The sequence below is a fragment of the Diabrotica virgifera genome, chromosome 7 (genome assembly GCF_917563875.1).
Source record: "Diabrotica virgifera virgifera chromosome 7, PGI_DIABVI_V3a".
NCBI lineage: Eukaryota > Metazoa > Arthropoda > Insecta > Coleoptera > Chrysomelidae > Diabrotica > Diabrotica virgifera.
The window spans coordinates 147,510,210-147,527,304 of record NC_065449.1 but is presented as its reverse complement, the minus strand read 5'-3'; the positions used below and the strand labels follow the sequence as shown (position 1 = coordinate 147,527,304).

Below are 17,095 nucleotides of genomic sequence, written 5' to 3'. Positions count from 1 at the left end.
GGCCCTAAGACTTTAAAAATTTGATTAAAGATTTTGCAGGGAGATGGTTCTTGATAACTGGTCCTCATAAGACAACTAACTCTCACTTATGGCTCCACGTGCCACACCCCGGGCAACTGCATTGGTCTGCAGGCTAAACTAAGTGAGGGTAGCCAGATATGGCGATAATTTCACCGAGTGATTGCCGGTATAAGCAATCTCCCACTTACCGACCAACGGCTTCGGGCGGATGAGTTAGTAAGTGGTAGGGCACTCTTTTGTCCTGGGGTTGAGAAATCGGCCTCGAAGGCGGATGAACAAAAAAAAAAAAAAAACGGTCAACGGCATAAGGATGTAGAAGGCAAGGGGAAACCACTACATTAAAGATCATATACGGATATCCCTAGTACAATTGTCATGGCTGTACAAAAAAGTAACTCTGTTACTGATCATGGATATCGGAGACCAAGATCCGGCAGGGGAGGCAAATCACAGATAGACCACAGGGCCTCTCAGGTCGATATCAAACGAAATCCCTGTGAAATACCCATCAGTAACACATCGTCCAAAAAGAAGACTAAAATCGACAAAAAGTGCATGAAGGTAGGCACGTGGAATGTTAAGTCAATATACCAAGCAGGTAAAGTCCATAATGTCATTCAGGAAATGGAAAGACTTAACATAAAAATATTAGGATTAAGTGAGACCAGATGGCCCAATTCAGGTGACATATTAGTAGGCCAAACAAAGATATACTACTCTGGTAATGACAATGACCCAAATCACTGGAACGGGGTAGCGATATTAGTTGATAAAACCACCCAGAAATTTGTAACTGGCTTCTTACCCATCTCGGATAGAGTTATGATGGTAACACTAAAAACAGCCCAGTCTAGAGTCAATATAATTCAAGTATATGCTCCCACAGCAGATAAATCGGATGAAGAGCTCGAACAGTTTTATAACGAATTACAACAAGCTTTAGAAGTAACCAAGTCTAGAGACGTTACAATAGTAATGGGAGATCTAAATGCAAAAATCGGTAGAGGAAGTCAAGGTGATTTTATTGGAAACTTTGGACTGGGCACTCGTAACGAGAGAGGAGAAAGATTGGCTCAATTCTGCCAAGAGACCGATTTTATTGTCACGAATACTTATTATGATCTGCCGACCAGGAGACTATATACATGGAAATCACCAGCAGACAACCAACATAACGTCATCAGAAACCAAATTGACTACCTTCTCATCTGCAAACGATACCGAAATTCCATAAAATCAGTAAAATCATACCCTGGAGCTGATGTGAGATCAGATCACAACCCAGTTGTAGGAAGGTTTAGAATTAATCTAAAGAAGCCTGTGGTTAAAACTAAAGTAGAGACGATACAAGTATCTCGTTTGAGAGATCCATCAACAAAAGAGCAAGTCACACTAAAAATTAAAGAAGAGCTCACCAAAATAGAAATTATTCCTACTGAAGATGCGAACAGGAAATGGCACATGTTAAAAGATGCTCTTATCCGCACATGTGAGACAACACTTACACCTAAACTAATTAAGAATAAAAATGAATGGATGACCGACGAGATTCTAGATCTCATGGAAGCAAGGCGATCTTATAAAACCAAAGACAAAAACATGTATAATATTATACACACAGAAATAAGGAGAAAGATCAGAGAGGCAAAGGAAAGATGGTATAGTGACAGATGCGCAGAGATTGAACAGTTGGTAGAGAAACATGATAACTTAAACCTTCATAAGAAAATTAGTGAAATAACAGGCACTAATATTAAGAAAAAATCAAACATACTGCTGGATAAAAACGGAAAAATAATTATAGACGTCGGTGAAAGGCTTAAAAGATGGCAGGAATATATTCAAGAGCTATTTAAAGACGAACGGACTGAAATAGTACTAGAGCAGGAAAAGTTCGACAACGGCCCAGACATAACAGAAGATGAGGTACTAGAGGCGATAAAGCGAACAAAGAACAACAAGGCAACAGGTCCTGACCAAATACCTGTAGACATAATACGGTTAATAGAGGACCAGCAAATTGGAATATTGGTCGACTTATTTAATACAATATACAGTACAGGAATCATTCCCAGAGATTGGCTGCTGTCAACGTTCATAACACTGCCAAAAAAACCAAATGCAAAAGAATGCCAAGACCACCGGATAATAAGTTTAATGAGTCATACACTCAAAATATTTTTAAAAATTATACACCGGAGAATACATAACAAACTTGAGCAGGACATAAGCGACACGCAATTTGGATTTAGAAATGCAATGGGAACGAGGGAAGCCCTGTTCGCTGTAAATGTACTTGTGCAAAGGTGCATGGATGTTAATCAGCCAGTATATATGTGTTTCTTGGATTACAACAAAGCCTTCGATAAGGTCAGACATAACCGCCTTATCGAATTACTTGAAAAGAAAAACTTAGATATGAGGGACATCAGGATCATTAGTGCTATCTATTATAATCAGATCGCTGTGGTAAAAGAGAACAACGCCTTTTCAAATGAAATACGTATTGAGAGGGGCGTCAGACAGGGCTGTGTCCTGTCTCCTACTTTGTTCAATTTGTATTCAGAGGAAATAATCCAGGAAGCACTAGAAGACCTAACCACGGGAATAAAAGTAAATGGTCGACCAATCAATAATATACGGTTTGCCGACGACACTATTTTATTAGCCGAATGTCTTGAGGATTTACAACAAATGGTTGACAGAGTGGTAGAAGTCAGCCAAGAAAACGGACTGTCCCTAAACACAAAAAAGACACAATTTATGGCAATCACAAAAGTTCAACAGCGCCAAGAAAGCATAACAATACATGGAGAACAAATTAAAAAGGTTGAAAAATATAAATATTTGGGTACAATAATTAATGAAACTAATGAGTACACAGAAGAGATTAAAGCAAGAATAGGACAGGCAAGAAATGCTTTCAACAAACTAAAAAAAAGTACTCTGTAGCAGGGACATTACAATTTCTTTAAAGATAAGACTTCTGAGATGCTACGTGTTCTCCGTATTATTCTATGGGTTGGAGGCTTGGACATTAAAGAAGGATGTTTCGGACAGATTAGAAGCCTTCGAGATATGGGCCTACAGAAGAATATTAAGAATAAGTTGGGTGGATAGAGTCACGAATATCGAGGTGTTGAGAAGAATGGGAAAAGATAAAGAGGTTTTAAATACAATTAAAGTCAGAAAACTGCAATATCTGGGACATGTTATGAGGGGCGAGCGTTATAACTTGTTACAATTGATAATGCAAGGAAGAATACAGGGTAGAAGGAGTCGCGGAAGAAGACGCATCTCCTGGTTAAACAATTTGAGAGCTTGGTTTAATTGCACTTCTGCTGATCTCTTTAGAGCAGCGGTATCGAAAGTGCGAATTGCCGTGATGGTTGCCAACCTTCTTAGAGGAGATGGCACATGAAGAAGAAGAAGAAGCCAAAAAAGCTAGAAAAGTGAGTGTTTAGATATGATATTTATTATGAGTATGGAGTGGAGTGAGTGTCAATGTTAATCATTAATCCAACTTTATAAAAATTAAGAATTTAAGAAAATGACATTGACGTTTTTCAGTATAAGAGAATAATGAACTGAACGATCTAGAAGTTTATTTGTTGTATTCTTATGCCTGGTTGCACTAACAGATCTTAAGCTTAAGGCGTGCATTAAAGAAACATATGCGTTGCACCATTGAGTCTTAGATCCATTTTCAGCTTGCTAAAATGAATTGTCATGTGGATCGCATTGATAAGAATTCAAAATTGTGGTGCAATTTATGTGACATTTAAATCGGCCCTATCTATAAGCTGAGCTGGGTGAAGCTGGATCTTAAGATTTGTTGGTGCAACCAGGCATTTATATTTTTATTTTTCAGTACCGTAGCCTTTTACTAGTAGAGTTGTTCATATTATTTTGCTTGTTCTTTTACTTATAATGTCTTTTCAACTCGGTTTTTTTAGTCTTTTGTTGTCATCTGTATTTTTCCCTCGTAATGAAACAAATGGTATTTAATTTTAACAATTAACTACAATACTAATTAATAACATAAAAATTTTAACAATATTAATAATTTTACAAATAACTGCTGTTTGCTAACATTTTGAATTATATATTTTCTATCTTCTTCTTAAGGTGCCTTCTCCATTACTGAAGGTTGGCTATAACTACAGCAAATTGCTCTCTATCTTGAGAGGTTCTTAGTAGCGAATGTGTGTCCATACTCCATACCTGTGCAGTCTCTCACGTTCTTCAGCCAGGAGCATTTTCTTCTTCCTGAACCTCTTCTTCCTTCCACTTTCCCTTCCATTATGAGTCGTAAAAAGTTGTATCTTTCTCCTCTGTGAATTATGTCTAGATAACTGGTTTTTCGGTTTTTTACAATATTTAGGAGTTCTCTCTCAGTCTCTATTCTTCTCAGCACCTCGTTGTTGGTCACGTGATCTTTCCAAGAGATCTTCAGCATTCTTCGAAAAACCAACATCTCAAAGGCTTCTATAAATATACAGAGAGAGTCTGTAAAGTGGAATAAATTCAATATCTCAAATACTAATTGTTTTTTTGGAAAATACTCAGACCCGTCGATTAGTATTTCAAATTGTCCTTTTTGACATTCAATAATAATGTATACAGGGTGTCCCAATTTAGAGATATGACGTCATCGTCGATTTTCTTAAATGGCAACACTGTCATTTTGATAGCTAATTTGATAGGGTTTGTAAAGTTATACATAACTGCAAAATATCAAATTTTTATTCTCTACCATTTACAAGATAATAGAAAATATCAAAGTTATATCTGTAATTTGGAATATATTCAATAATTAAAATACTAACTGTTTTTTTGAAAAATGCTCAGACCCGTCGATTAGTATATCAAATTGTCCTTTTTGACATATAATAATAATGTATACAGGGTGTCCCAATTTAGAGATATGACGTCATCGTTGTTGATTTTCTTAAATGGCAACACTGTCATTTTGATAGCTATTTTGATAGGGTGTGTAAAGTTATACACAACTGCAAAATTTCAAATTTGTATTCTCTATCATTTAGATGATAATAAAAAATAACAAAGTTATGAAAAAGAAGTAATCAACTAATAATTGAATTTAATTATTTCAATAAATTAAGCAAAAACTCATAATGTTGCCCTCAATTATTGTCAAATTGTCAATGGGCAACGTTATGAGCATTTGCTTAATTGAAATAAATAAATTCAATTATTATTTGATTACTTCTTGTTCTTCATAACTTTGTTATTTTTTATTATCTTGTAAATGGTAGGGAATAAAATTTTGAAATTTTTCAGATGTGTATAACTTTACACACGCTATCAAAATGATAGTGTTGCCATTTAAGAAAATCAACGATGACGTCATATCTCTAAATTGGGACACCCTGTATACATTATTATTATATGTCAAAAATGACAATTTGATATACTAATCGACGGGTCTGAGCATTTTTCAAAAAAACAGTTAGTATTTTAATTATTGAATATATTCCAAATTACAGATATAACTTTGTTATTTTCTATTATCTTGTAAATGGTAGAGAATAAAAATTTGATATTTTGCAGTTATGTATAACTTTACAAACCCTATCAAATTAGCTATCAAAATGACAGTGTTGCCATTTAAGAAAATCGACGATGACGTCATATCTCTAAATTGGGACACCCTGTATACATTTTTATTGAATGTCAAAAAGGACAATTTGAAATACTAATCGACGGGTCTGAGCATTTTCCAAAAAAACAATTAGTATTTGAGATATTGAATTTATTCCACTTTACAGACTCTCTCTGTAGAATTATTTCTATAAATTTTATTTTTCGAAATTTCTATAAATATAGACACTGTTGTTAGAGCTATTTTGGGGCTTTAGCCAAATTTGCAAACCAAGATTATTTAAGTACCTATTGAATTCATTTCAACCTATTTATGTCCGTATTCAAATAGAACATTACAGGCATTTCTATTCATTTATGTTATACTTTGTATTACGAAATTTAAAAAGTAAAATTAAAATAAAAGTTGTAATTATTACTATTATTATTAAGTATTTGTGCTTTAATTACATAATCGTGAAGTTATCGGGGGCCGCTCGGGGTAATTTGGCCTAGGGCCGCAAGTACCCTAAATTCGCCACTGACCCCTATAGAGTTTAACCTACGCCGAAACCAGTCAATAATATCAAATTCTGGATCCTTACTTAGTTTTACAATAAAAACATGAACCTATTGCACTATTTTTTTTTTATAAAATTGAACAAATCACCTCTATAGGGTTGAGACCACTCCGAGGCCAGCGAGTAATGTCAAATTCGGGATTTATAATTGAAATCACCCTGAAACCAATCAAACAATAGATAATTCGGGATCTGTACTTAGTTGACTAAGAATATGTATAGATATATGTATGTTACGGTATACCGCAAGGTTACCACTCGCGTCACGATTTTTGAGTGACACCAAATACAATTTTAGTCCCGTCGAAATTGCATACCGCGCGATCGGAACTTCAAAAAATTATAATAATAAAAAGAAAGAAACGAATCGATTTGCCGGTAATCAAACGATCTGCTCCAATGGAATTTTAAGACAAAACTTTTTTCAAACTGAAATTCACGTTAAGTACCTACCTCAATCTGCCTTTTTCGTTTTTAATATAAAATTCAGTAGGTCCCTAAAACTGACCTCCTAATAACCCGTCCTTTAAATATCACTTAAACTTCAATAATTAGTATTGAATTCTTTTCATTCCTTTCATCTTTTACAAACCATCATTACTCGCTGACCATTCGGCAACAGCAAGGATAACAGTGAAAACTGAGTCCTTTCCTAAGACCACCTTAGATCTTGGAAGGGGGTCCACTCGATGATTCGCACGCAAGTAGACAGCAAACAGAAACTCTGCGTTCGTTCAAATATCAACACTAGATTATTAAGTGCAGTGCAGTCAGTGTCGTCTCAACTGTTGTAGTATGCGGATATCAACGTCCGATCCTAATCAACTTTATTTACGACGTATTTCATTTGTTTACATGGAGGTCACAATTATTATTGCCGGAAAAGACGAGCGCGTGTGAGTTTGTTTTAGTCAGTTTTCTCGGTTTTCGAAACCCAAGAACTGTTTTCAGCGTGGACCCGATACTGTTGCTGTCTTGGTAAGTGTAGTTTCTCTTATAACTACTAATATTAATTTTAAGTTCATGTTATTTAAACAGATTTTTTCACTTTGGGAATTTCTAAAATGCATTTTAGTCCAGTTAATAGCAATCTTCAGTTATCAACGTGATAGAAATTTAAATTCTTTGGCATTTAAACGGATTTTTAAAGTTTAATATTCCTATAACATTTAACAATTTCAATAAATTTGAAAGGTTAGATCCATTTAAAAAAAAAACCGTTTGCATAACTTTAAGTAGTTAAGAAGCCGAAAAATATTGAATTGTCAATGAGTCTTTGATATTAAAATAACCTAATATTTTACAGAAAATTATTAATATTTGTCTTGTGTACATGTGATTTTTATTATTATCTTGCTCTTATTAGGATAGGCTGACTTTAGTTATCTATTATGAGCTGTCCTTATCTATCTTTTCAACTCTTCACTCATTTAACAACACATTTGGTGATGGGATTTTCGATTTTATCTATTTTATTTACCTCTTTCTTTACTTCTTTGTTTAAACTGTTGTATTGTCGCCGGTCGTAAAGGTCCTTTGTTGATAGCTATTTATTATACATATCCTTCTTCTTCCCCTCAAGATCTATTTCCTTATTCCACCTTTCATTTCTAATCTTTATAACATCCACTTCTCCAATAGCTCCCATTGCGTACGTATAATTGTGTAAATTCAAATTCAAACTCATTCGATACTGGAATAGCCGACTATCAAGGAGTCTTTAATAATATTTTTCTATTCTCATACTATAATAATTAGTTCAGAGAAATAAGGAAAAAAATATCCTGTTGGTGACACAACCCCCTCCAGGCCGAAACCAAATTTTTTGAGTAGTATGGACATCTATAATAGTAACCTATATGTTTCCTGCAGCCGATTTTGATGATATACATAGTTATAAACAAATGAAAATCAAAAAACGGTAAATTTTCGCTTTTTTCGTCTATTACTAAAAAAATAAGCATTTTAAACAAATTTGAGAATAAGAAATTCATAAACCGTATAAAAAACTTTAACATGGCGTTCGCTTATATGTCTATCCTTATTGGTTGCTTAGAAAATTGCAAAATAAATCATACATTTTGAGTTTTTATAAATATTCATAACTTATGTAAAAATTAACTTAGAACCTTCTTATTACACAGACTGCTGAGATGTATGGTGCTTAATTCGTATTCTAAATTTCAAAGCAATTGGTCAAATCGTTTAAAAGTTATTTAATTTGTTTATCCCAAATTAATTTTTTTTGCAACACTAAGTCAGAAAATGATGAAGCTAAAAAAATTACAAAAAATAATTATAAATATTGCAAAATAATTTTGCAAAAACATGTGAATTAAAAAAATGGGGGGCGGGGGGCTAACTTTGTCCCTAATTGTCCTAGGACAGTTGTTTTTCTTTCTAAATGTGTATAAAAATTCAGTCTTCTAAATATGAAAAAATAAATTTTCTACGGGTAACGGTTAAATAGTTATTCTAATTGTTTATAAGTAAGCAAAAAATCGACATGTTTTTGCAAAATAATTTTCAACTGTTTAAAATTATTTTTTGTCATTTATTTTTAATTAAGGTACAGTACAACCTGCCACATCCGGACCTGTCATATCCGGACCTCCCCATATCCGGACGGTTCTGCCGTCCGGATCTACCGAAATCTAACGAGATAGGCAGTCCTGCTGTCGGACAACGCACTCTCATCCCGACTCAAAAGAACTAAAAGATGGCGAAATAATGTATTGTAGAATCTATAAAACGTGCCTATCGACGAAAGGTATTGAAGGCGTTGATTACTGGAAAGAATTAAGGAGGAAAACGTTTCAAAGACTAAAAAAGAAATGGTCTTGATATCCGGATTTTTTCATATCCGGATCGGTCTGTCGCCACATTGGGCCGGATATGGCAGGTTTTACTGTAATAGTATTAATGTTCTTCTTTCATAAACAAATGAACAAACAAATTTGCGAATTAAAAAGCGAAAATTTAGCGTTTTTTGATCTTCATTTGTTTATAACTATGTATACCATCAAAATCGGCTGCAGGAAATATATAGGTTAATAATATAGATGTCCATACTACTCAAAAAATTTGGTTTCGGCCTGGAGGGGGATGTGTCACGAGAAAAATCTTATTTCTCTGGACTAAATATATCAATTATGATGCCACTACCTGTATCATAATGAACTTCATTATGATACAGATTTTCATTAAGATACAGATTTTTAACCAATAGAATGGCGATATGGCATTCGCGATAAATACATACGCTTTGACAGTTCTCAATATGTAAACAAACTGTCAAACTGACAAACTACTTAATTTGTTTGCGTTACAAAATTAATAAATTTGAATATATTTTTTGTTGTGAATGATCATAGAAAAAATAGTGTATACAACTAGCATTTAATTATCATTATGAAGCTCTTACTCTATACGAAACTCACCGCATACGGCTCGTTTCGTATCCCTTATACTCGCTTCATAATGACCATCATTAAATGCTCGTTGCATGATATGCTATTAAAATAACCTAATATTTTACAGATAATCTTTACTACTTGTCTTTTGTACCTACATGTGATTTTTTATTATTACGTTTGCTCTTATTAGGATGACATTTGTACAACGAAAATAGCGAATTGTTATCTATTATGAGCTGTGCTTATCGATTTTTTAACTAAATTCACTTAGGTTTACTCTTCACTCAGCTAACAACACATTGCTAAAAAAGTTGTGATTAGCTGAATAGCAAAAATGTCTGTGCCAAAAAAGGCGAAAAAAGCAACACAAATGGTGATGTGCGTTTCGTCTTTATCTATTTTGTGTTCTACAATTATTAGTTTATTAAACGTATTCTTAGTGGTTATCTGTGCATCCAGACGACTTATGTTTGTATGTTAGTTATCGCTAGTTGTTCTCTTTCTGGTCCGAATCTCTAGGAAGTTTTGGTAACTGTGTCGTTTCAGATCTTCCCTATCTCTTCATTGTGTAGTTTCTCAAGTACCCGGTTTTTATTCACATTTAATTTTTTCTTTGTTTGCGTATTTTTTTACTTCTTTGTTTAAATTGTTGTACTGTTGCCGGTCGTAAAGGTCCTTTGCTAATAGCTATTTATTATACATATACTTCTTCTTCCCCACCAGATCTATTTCTTTATTCCACATTTCATTTTTTAATCTTTATTCTATCCACTTCTTCGATAGGTTCCATTGCGTACGTATAATTGTGTAATTTCAAATTCAACCTCATTCGATACTGAGATAGCCGAAAAATATTGAACTATCAAGGAGTTTTTAATATTAAAATAACCTAATATTTTACAGCTGATAATCATTACTACTTGTCTTTTGTACATGTGATTTTTTATTATTACGTTTGCTCTTATTAAGATGACATTTCTACAACGAAAATAGCGAATGTTTATCTATTATGAGCTGTGCTTATCGATTTTTTCAACTAAATTCGCTTAGGTTCACTCTTCACTCATCTAACAACACATTGCTAAAAAAGTTGTGACTGAATAGCAAATGTCTGTGCCAAAAAAGGAGAAAAAAGCAACACAATTGGTGATGTGCTTTTCGTCTTTATCTATTTTGTGTTCTACAGTTTTATTAAACGTAGGTATTCTTAGTTATCTGTGAATCTAGACGACTTATTTTTGTGTTAATTATCGCTAGTTGTTCTTTTTCTGGTCCGGATCTTTAGGAAGTTTTGGTAATTGTCTCGTTTCAGATCTTCCTCATCTCTTCATTGTGTTGTTTCTCAAGTACCCGGTTTTTATTCACATTTAATTTTATCTTTATTTGCGTCTTTTTTTACTTCTTTCTTTAAATTGTTCTACTGTGGCCGGTCGTAAAGGTTCTTTGTTAATAGCTATTTATTATACATATACTTCTTCTTCCCCACCAGATCTATTTCTTTATTCCACCTTTCATTTCTAATCTTTATACTACCCACTTTTTCAATAGTAATAAGTTCCATTGCGTACGTATTAATTGTGTAGATAATTTCAAAATCAACCTCATTTGATAATGAGATAGAGGAAAAATATTAAACTATCCAGAAGTCTTTGGTATTAAGGTGAAACAGTAGCAATCAACAGGTAGCCAAAACGCGTTCCAAGATTGCGGCTGTAATTTTGAATATTTTTTCGAGATATTTGGCACACGTATTCGTAATATAATAAAGAATGGCGGTACAGAGCCCAATTTGAAAAATATATTAATATGTGGAAATTACTCTGTAATTAAATACAATATTAAAAAAACGAGCCTGTACCGCCATTAAGAAGAACAAAAAATACACTTTCTTCAAATAAACTTTTTTATCCGATGCCTAGATTTTGTATCATTTTGGAACTACTAATGAAATAAAAAATTTTAGTAGTTCCAAAATGACACAAAATCTAGGCATCGGATAAAAAAGTTTATTTGAAGAAAGTGTATTTTTTTGTTCTTCTTAATGGCGGTACAGGCTCGTTTTTTTAATATTTTATTTAATTACAGAGTAATTTCCACATATTAATATATTTTTCAAATTGGGCTCTGTACCGCCATTCTTTATTATACTACGAATAAGTGTGCCAAATATCTCGAAAAAATATTCAAAATTACAGCCGCAATCTTGGAACGCGTTTTTGCTACCTGTTGATCGCTACTGTTTCCTCTTAAACTAACCTAATATTTTACAGACAATCATTACGTTTGATCTTATTAAGATGACTTTTGTACCACGAAAACAGCAAATTGTTGTCTATTATGAGCTGTCCTTCTTTATCTTTTCATCTAAATTCATTTTCACAGGTTCAGTCTTCACTAATTTAACAACACTTTTGGTAATGTGATCTTCGTTTTTATTTATTTTGTCTTCTTTAGTTATTTTATTAAATGTGTTCTTAGTTGTCTGTGAATTTAGACGACTTAATTTTGCCTCTTAATTATTGCTAGTTGTTTTTTCTTCAGGAAGTTTTGGTAATTGTGTCGTTTCAGACGTTTCTTATCTCTTCATTGTGTTGCTTCTTGTTCTCTTGTTTTTTACTATTACGTTTGTTCTTATTAGGATGACTTTTGAATAATGAAAATAGCGAATTGTTATCTGTTATGAGCTGTTTCTATCCATCTTTTCAACTAAATTCACTTAGGTTTACTCTTCACTCATGTAACAACACTTTTGATAATGTGACATTCGTTTTTATTTATTTTGTGTTCTATAATTAGTTTATTAAATGTATTATGTGTTCTTAGTTGTCCGTGAATCCAGTTGACTTATTTTTGTCTCTTAATATCACTAGTTGTGTGTCGTTTGATATGCTCTCTATCTCTTCATTGTGTTGTTTTCCAAGTAGGTACCCAGTTTTTAATCCAAATTTAATTTTTTCTTTATTTACCTCCTTTTTTACTTCTTTGTTTAAAGAATTATACTGCTGTCGGTCGTAAAGGTCCTTTGTTGATAGCTATTTATTATATATACCTTTCTTCTTCCCCACAAGATCTATTTCGTTATTCCAGCTTTCATTTCTAATCTTTATACATACTATCCACTTCTCCAATAGCTTCCATTGCGTACGTATTAATTTGGCAATATGTATTGTGTAATTTCAAATTCATCCTCATTCTCTACAGAAACAGCCGCAAAATATTGAATATTATCAATGAGTCTTTATTATTAAAATAACCTAATATTTTACAGATCAATTTTAATACTTGTCTTTTGTACATGTTTGATTTGTTAATATTACGTCTGCTCTTAGTAGGATGACTTTTGTACAACAAAAATAGCGAATTATTGTTATCTATTATGAGTTTTTCTCATCTATTTTTTCAACTAAATTCACTTAAGATCACTCTTTAATCATTTAACAACACATTTGGTGATGTGATTAAACGTATTCTTAGTTGTCTATGAATCTAGGCGATAGTCGACTTATTTTTGTCTGTTAACTATCGCTAGTTGTTCTTTCTTTAGAAAGTTTTGGTAATTGTGTCAGACGTTCCCTATTCCTTCCTTGTGTTGTTTCCAAAGTAGGTACTCGATACATGTTAATCCATATCATACAATTCATTATTTGGTTTTAAATCTCTACCTTCCAGGATCCAACAAACCGTGGTATCATGGTAGATCTGATTATTTATTCAGAAATTACTAGTTCTTTTTCGTTCACCGTCATTTTGTTTTGAAATGCCTCTAGTGGCAGGTACTGGGTACATATTACATTACTGCACAGTATCTACATTTCTGCGTACTTTACCTATACAGGGTGTTTCATTAATAATTGTCCATATAGTAACTGGAGAAACCTTAGCACAAAATACGAAGATTTAACCTAAAACACTTAAATAAAATGTGGTTCCTTACTGAGTTACAGGGTGTTTTATCTAGAAATTTAAAAACTATTTTTGCTCAGCATTTTAAAACTATTCAACGTATCCTTTTCATACTTGACAAAAAGTGCGACTACTATATATTCTACTAAATTGTTATAAACAAACGATTCTAGCTACTACCAGAGGCGTACGACAGGGGATAGTGAATGGTTGACCCTTCTCAAATTCTACGCCACTGGAGGAATTACTATTTTAGTACCATTTTTATATTCTTCAATACTTTCTACTAGATAATATACTCTTCATTGGTAACGATAAAGTGATTAGTTTTCGAGATATTTGAAGTTAAGTGTGAAACGGCACAGTTATTTTGATTAATTTATGATATGATTAAAATTTAAAAACTATTTGTACCCAGTACTTGAAAACTATTTGGCTTATCCTGATCATACTTGTCAGAAAATAAAGGTACTGTACACCGTACTAAATTATGATAAATATACGTTTCTAGCTACTACCAGAGGCGTACGACAGGGGATAGTGGCTGGTTGACCCTTCCCAAATTCTACGCCACTGACGAAATTGCTATTTTAGTGTAATTTTTTGATTTTCCAATACTTTTTATGTAAATAATAATCTCTTCATTCGTAACGATACAATGAATAGTTTTCGAGATATTTGAAATTGAAAATGAAGCGACACAATACATTAATCAAAATAACCATATCGTTTCATTTTTAACTTCAAAGATCTCGAAAACGATTGACGTTATCGTTACGAATGAAGAGTATATTATTTTCATAGAAAGTATTGTAGAATCCAAAAAATGAACTAAAATAGCAATTCCGCCAGTGGCGTAGAATTTGGAAAGGGCCAATCATTCACTATCCCCCGTCGTACGCCTCTGGTAATATCAAGAAACGTTTGTTTAACATAATTTAATAGGTTGTACAGTACCTATACTTCCTGCCAAGTATGAAAAATATAGGTCGAATAGTTTTAAAATGCTGAGCAAAAATAATTTTTAAATTTTTAGATAAAACACCCTGTCAACTAAAAACTCAGTAAGGAACCACATTTTATTTAAGCGTTTTAGGTTAAATCTTCGTATTTTGAGCTAAGGTTTTTCCAGTTACTATATGGACGATTATTAATGAAACACCCTGTATAGTCCTAGTCCATTCGAACTAAAACAACGTGCTATATGGGGTCATAAAGTCTGAAACCATAAGATTAATTTCCCGTTCCCTGGTAAAAACTTAATTAAGTTAACATTTTGTCGTTAAATAATTGACGCAAGGGCCATTACTTATATTGTTCTTATTTAGCCCTTTATTTGTTTGGATAGGTGAAATTATTCTTTGTATAGTGTTAATATACTTCTGAAATTTTCAGAGGCCTCTAATGATTTAAATTGGCATTTATTGAAATCGATATTATTCAAAATTCTTTTTTTTGCTTATGTTATTTAGCTGTCTTCTTCGTCTTCTTCTTCTTATTTAGGTGTTGTGTCTGTATTCAGACGTTGGCCGTCATCATGTTTACAATTTCCTGAAACCTTTCTCTATCGGCTACTGCGCGAAATATTTCCACTGCTGTGGAGCCACACCATTGTCTAATATTACGCAGCCATGAAAGTTTCTTTCGACCAATCCATCTCTTTCCCTCCACTTTTCCTTGTATTATAAGGCGAAGCAGATGGTATTTCATCAAGAGCATCATCATCATCATGGCATCTACACTCCTAGCGGAGTCTTTGCCGCCCTCTTTGGGCTCTTCCGATTCGTTTGTCGCGGTGAATCAATCCGCATTAACATTTTGGTTTTACAATTGGTTGTGTGATTTGGCATCTTCTACAGTTTTCCTGCATTCGTTCCTGTTTTTGCTTCTGGTTACCCAATCTCTGACTCCCATCTTCTTAAGGCCCTCTACTATCTGATTCTCCCATCTAGTTTTGGGTCTTCCTCGTGGTCTGTCTGATACATGTCTCCATTTGGAAATTTTCTTGTATAACGGCTTCTGGATTCCTCGTTTCTATATGTCCCATTCATCTGAGTCTCTGTGCCTTGATAAATCTGACGATGTCTTCTCCTTTCAAAAGTTCTCTTACTTCGTGGTTTATGAGTTTTCTAAATTTATTATTACTTAAGTTTAGTGGTCCTGCTATCATTCTCCGAATTATTTTCCTTTCTAGCATCCTCAATCTTTCTTCCTCTTTCTGTGTCAGACACATTACTTCAGCACCATATGTGATTAATGGTCTAATTGCTGCTTTGTAAATTTTCAGTTCTGTATTCTGAGTAAGTTTCTTATCTTTGAGGAAGTTACTGTATTTCCAGTAGGTTCTGTTTCCTGCCTGGATTCTTTCATTAATTTCGATACTTCTATCATTAGTTCCATTAACTGAGACTCCAAAATATTTAAAATGTTTTACCTTTTCAAATTCATATTCACCAATATTTAAGCTTATTACATTAACTGAGTTTTTTCTTAAGCATGTTAGGTATTTTGTTTTGTTTTGATTTATTTCTAAACCCCTTTTGGATGCTTCTTTGCATAACTTCGTAAATTCTTCCTTTAAACTGCTTAGGCCCTAATGGTATTTAGGTCCTCGAATTATATGGCCGAATTATTCTGTTTTTCTCCTGTTTATGATGCTTATGACCAGGCGTTCTGAATTCATCATTTGAAGAGCATCTTCATTGGAATTGTGCGAAACCCACGTTATCCTTAGGATTCGCCGATAGCACCACGCCTCGCCGAATGCTTATAATTTATTTAACATTGTGGTTTTTAATGTCGATGTCTCACGACCATACAATAGGATAGACCACACATAACATTTCAGGACCTTCTTGCGAATATTCATCGACAGGTTTCTGTTACGTAAAACTGGTTTCCAGGTCATAAAAGCCTTACCTGATATTTCGATCCTGGTTATTAACTGTTCATTAGAGTCACAATTTACATTTAACTAGCTGCCAAGGTATTTGAAATGATTTACCCGTTCTATTTCCTCTCTATTAACCCTAGAAGGACCAAGGAGGGCTAAAGAGTATCCACAACATTGCATTACATCCGATTTTCTAAATGCCTTTGTTCCTAAAAATCTCAAATAATTAGTAGTTTTCGGCGTACACTGCCCTATTAGATGGCATAATTAGCATTTCTATAATGTAATTTATTTCCTCATACTTTTATAAAAACTTGACAGTGGACTATAAATAATCCCCTTGAATACCTTCAACACCATCCCAAAATGGAAAGGGACGATATCATTCATGTGTCAAATTAGCAAAATCTAAAAGAAAAAAGGCCAATAAGTGGGCAAAAACAACCATAGTTCGTTCAAAATGCAAGTATGTATGCGGTAAGCACAGCAAGAAGTCAAAAATGTTTCTGTATCCTACGATGATAGGCCAGGGTAATAAGACAAAAATATACCCTGTTCGTGACACTTAAGCAGCCAGGGTACTGAAGCGTTTTTTCGACAGGTAATACCTATAGGAACAAATTATAACTATTTCCTGCGTAGGATCTGGCGGCCATTTTTATTTATAAACAATTAAC

General features: G+C 33.4%; 1 protein-coding gene across 1 annotated transcript in view; it reads left to right on the top strand.

Moving 5' to 3' along the window:
- Window positions 1-6,947: 6,947 nt before the first annotated feature.
- The window catches only part of LOC126888281 (kielin/chordin-like protein), a 496,360-nt gene continuing 486,212 nt past the window's right edge, over window positions 6,948-17,095 (top strand). Inside the window, exon 1 of the mRNA XM_050656396.1 lies at window positions 6,948-7,184. The gene's annotated coding sequence lies outside the window, so the exon portion shown is untranslated. The remainder of the gene's footprint in view (window positions 7,185-17,095) is intronic.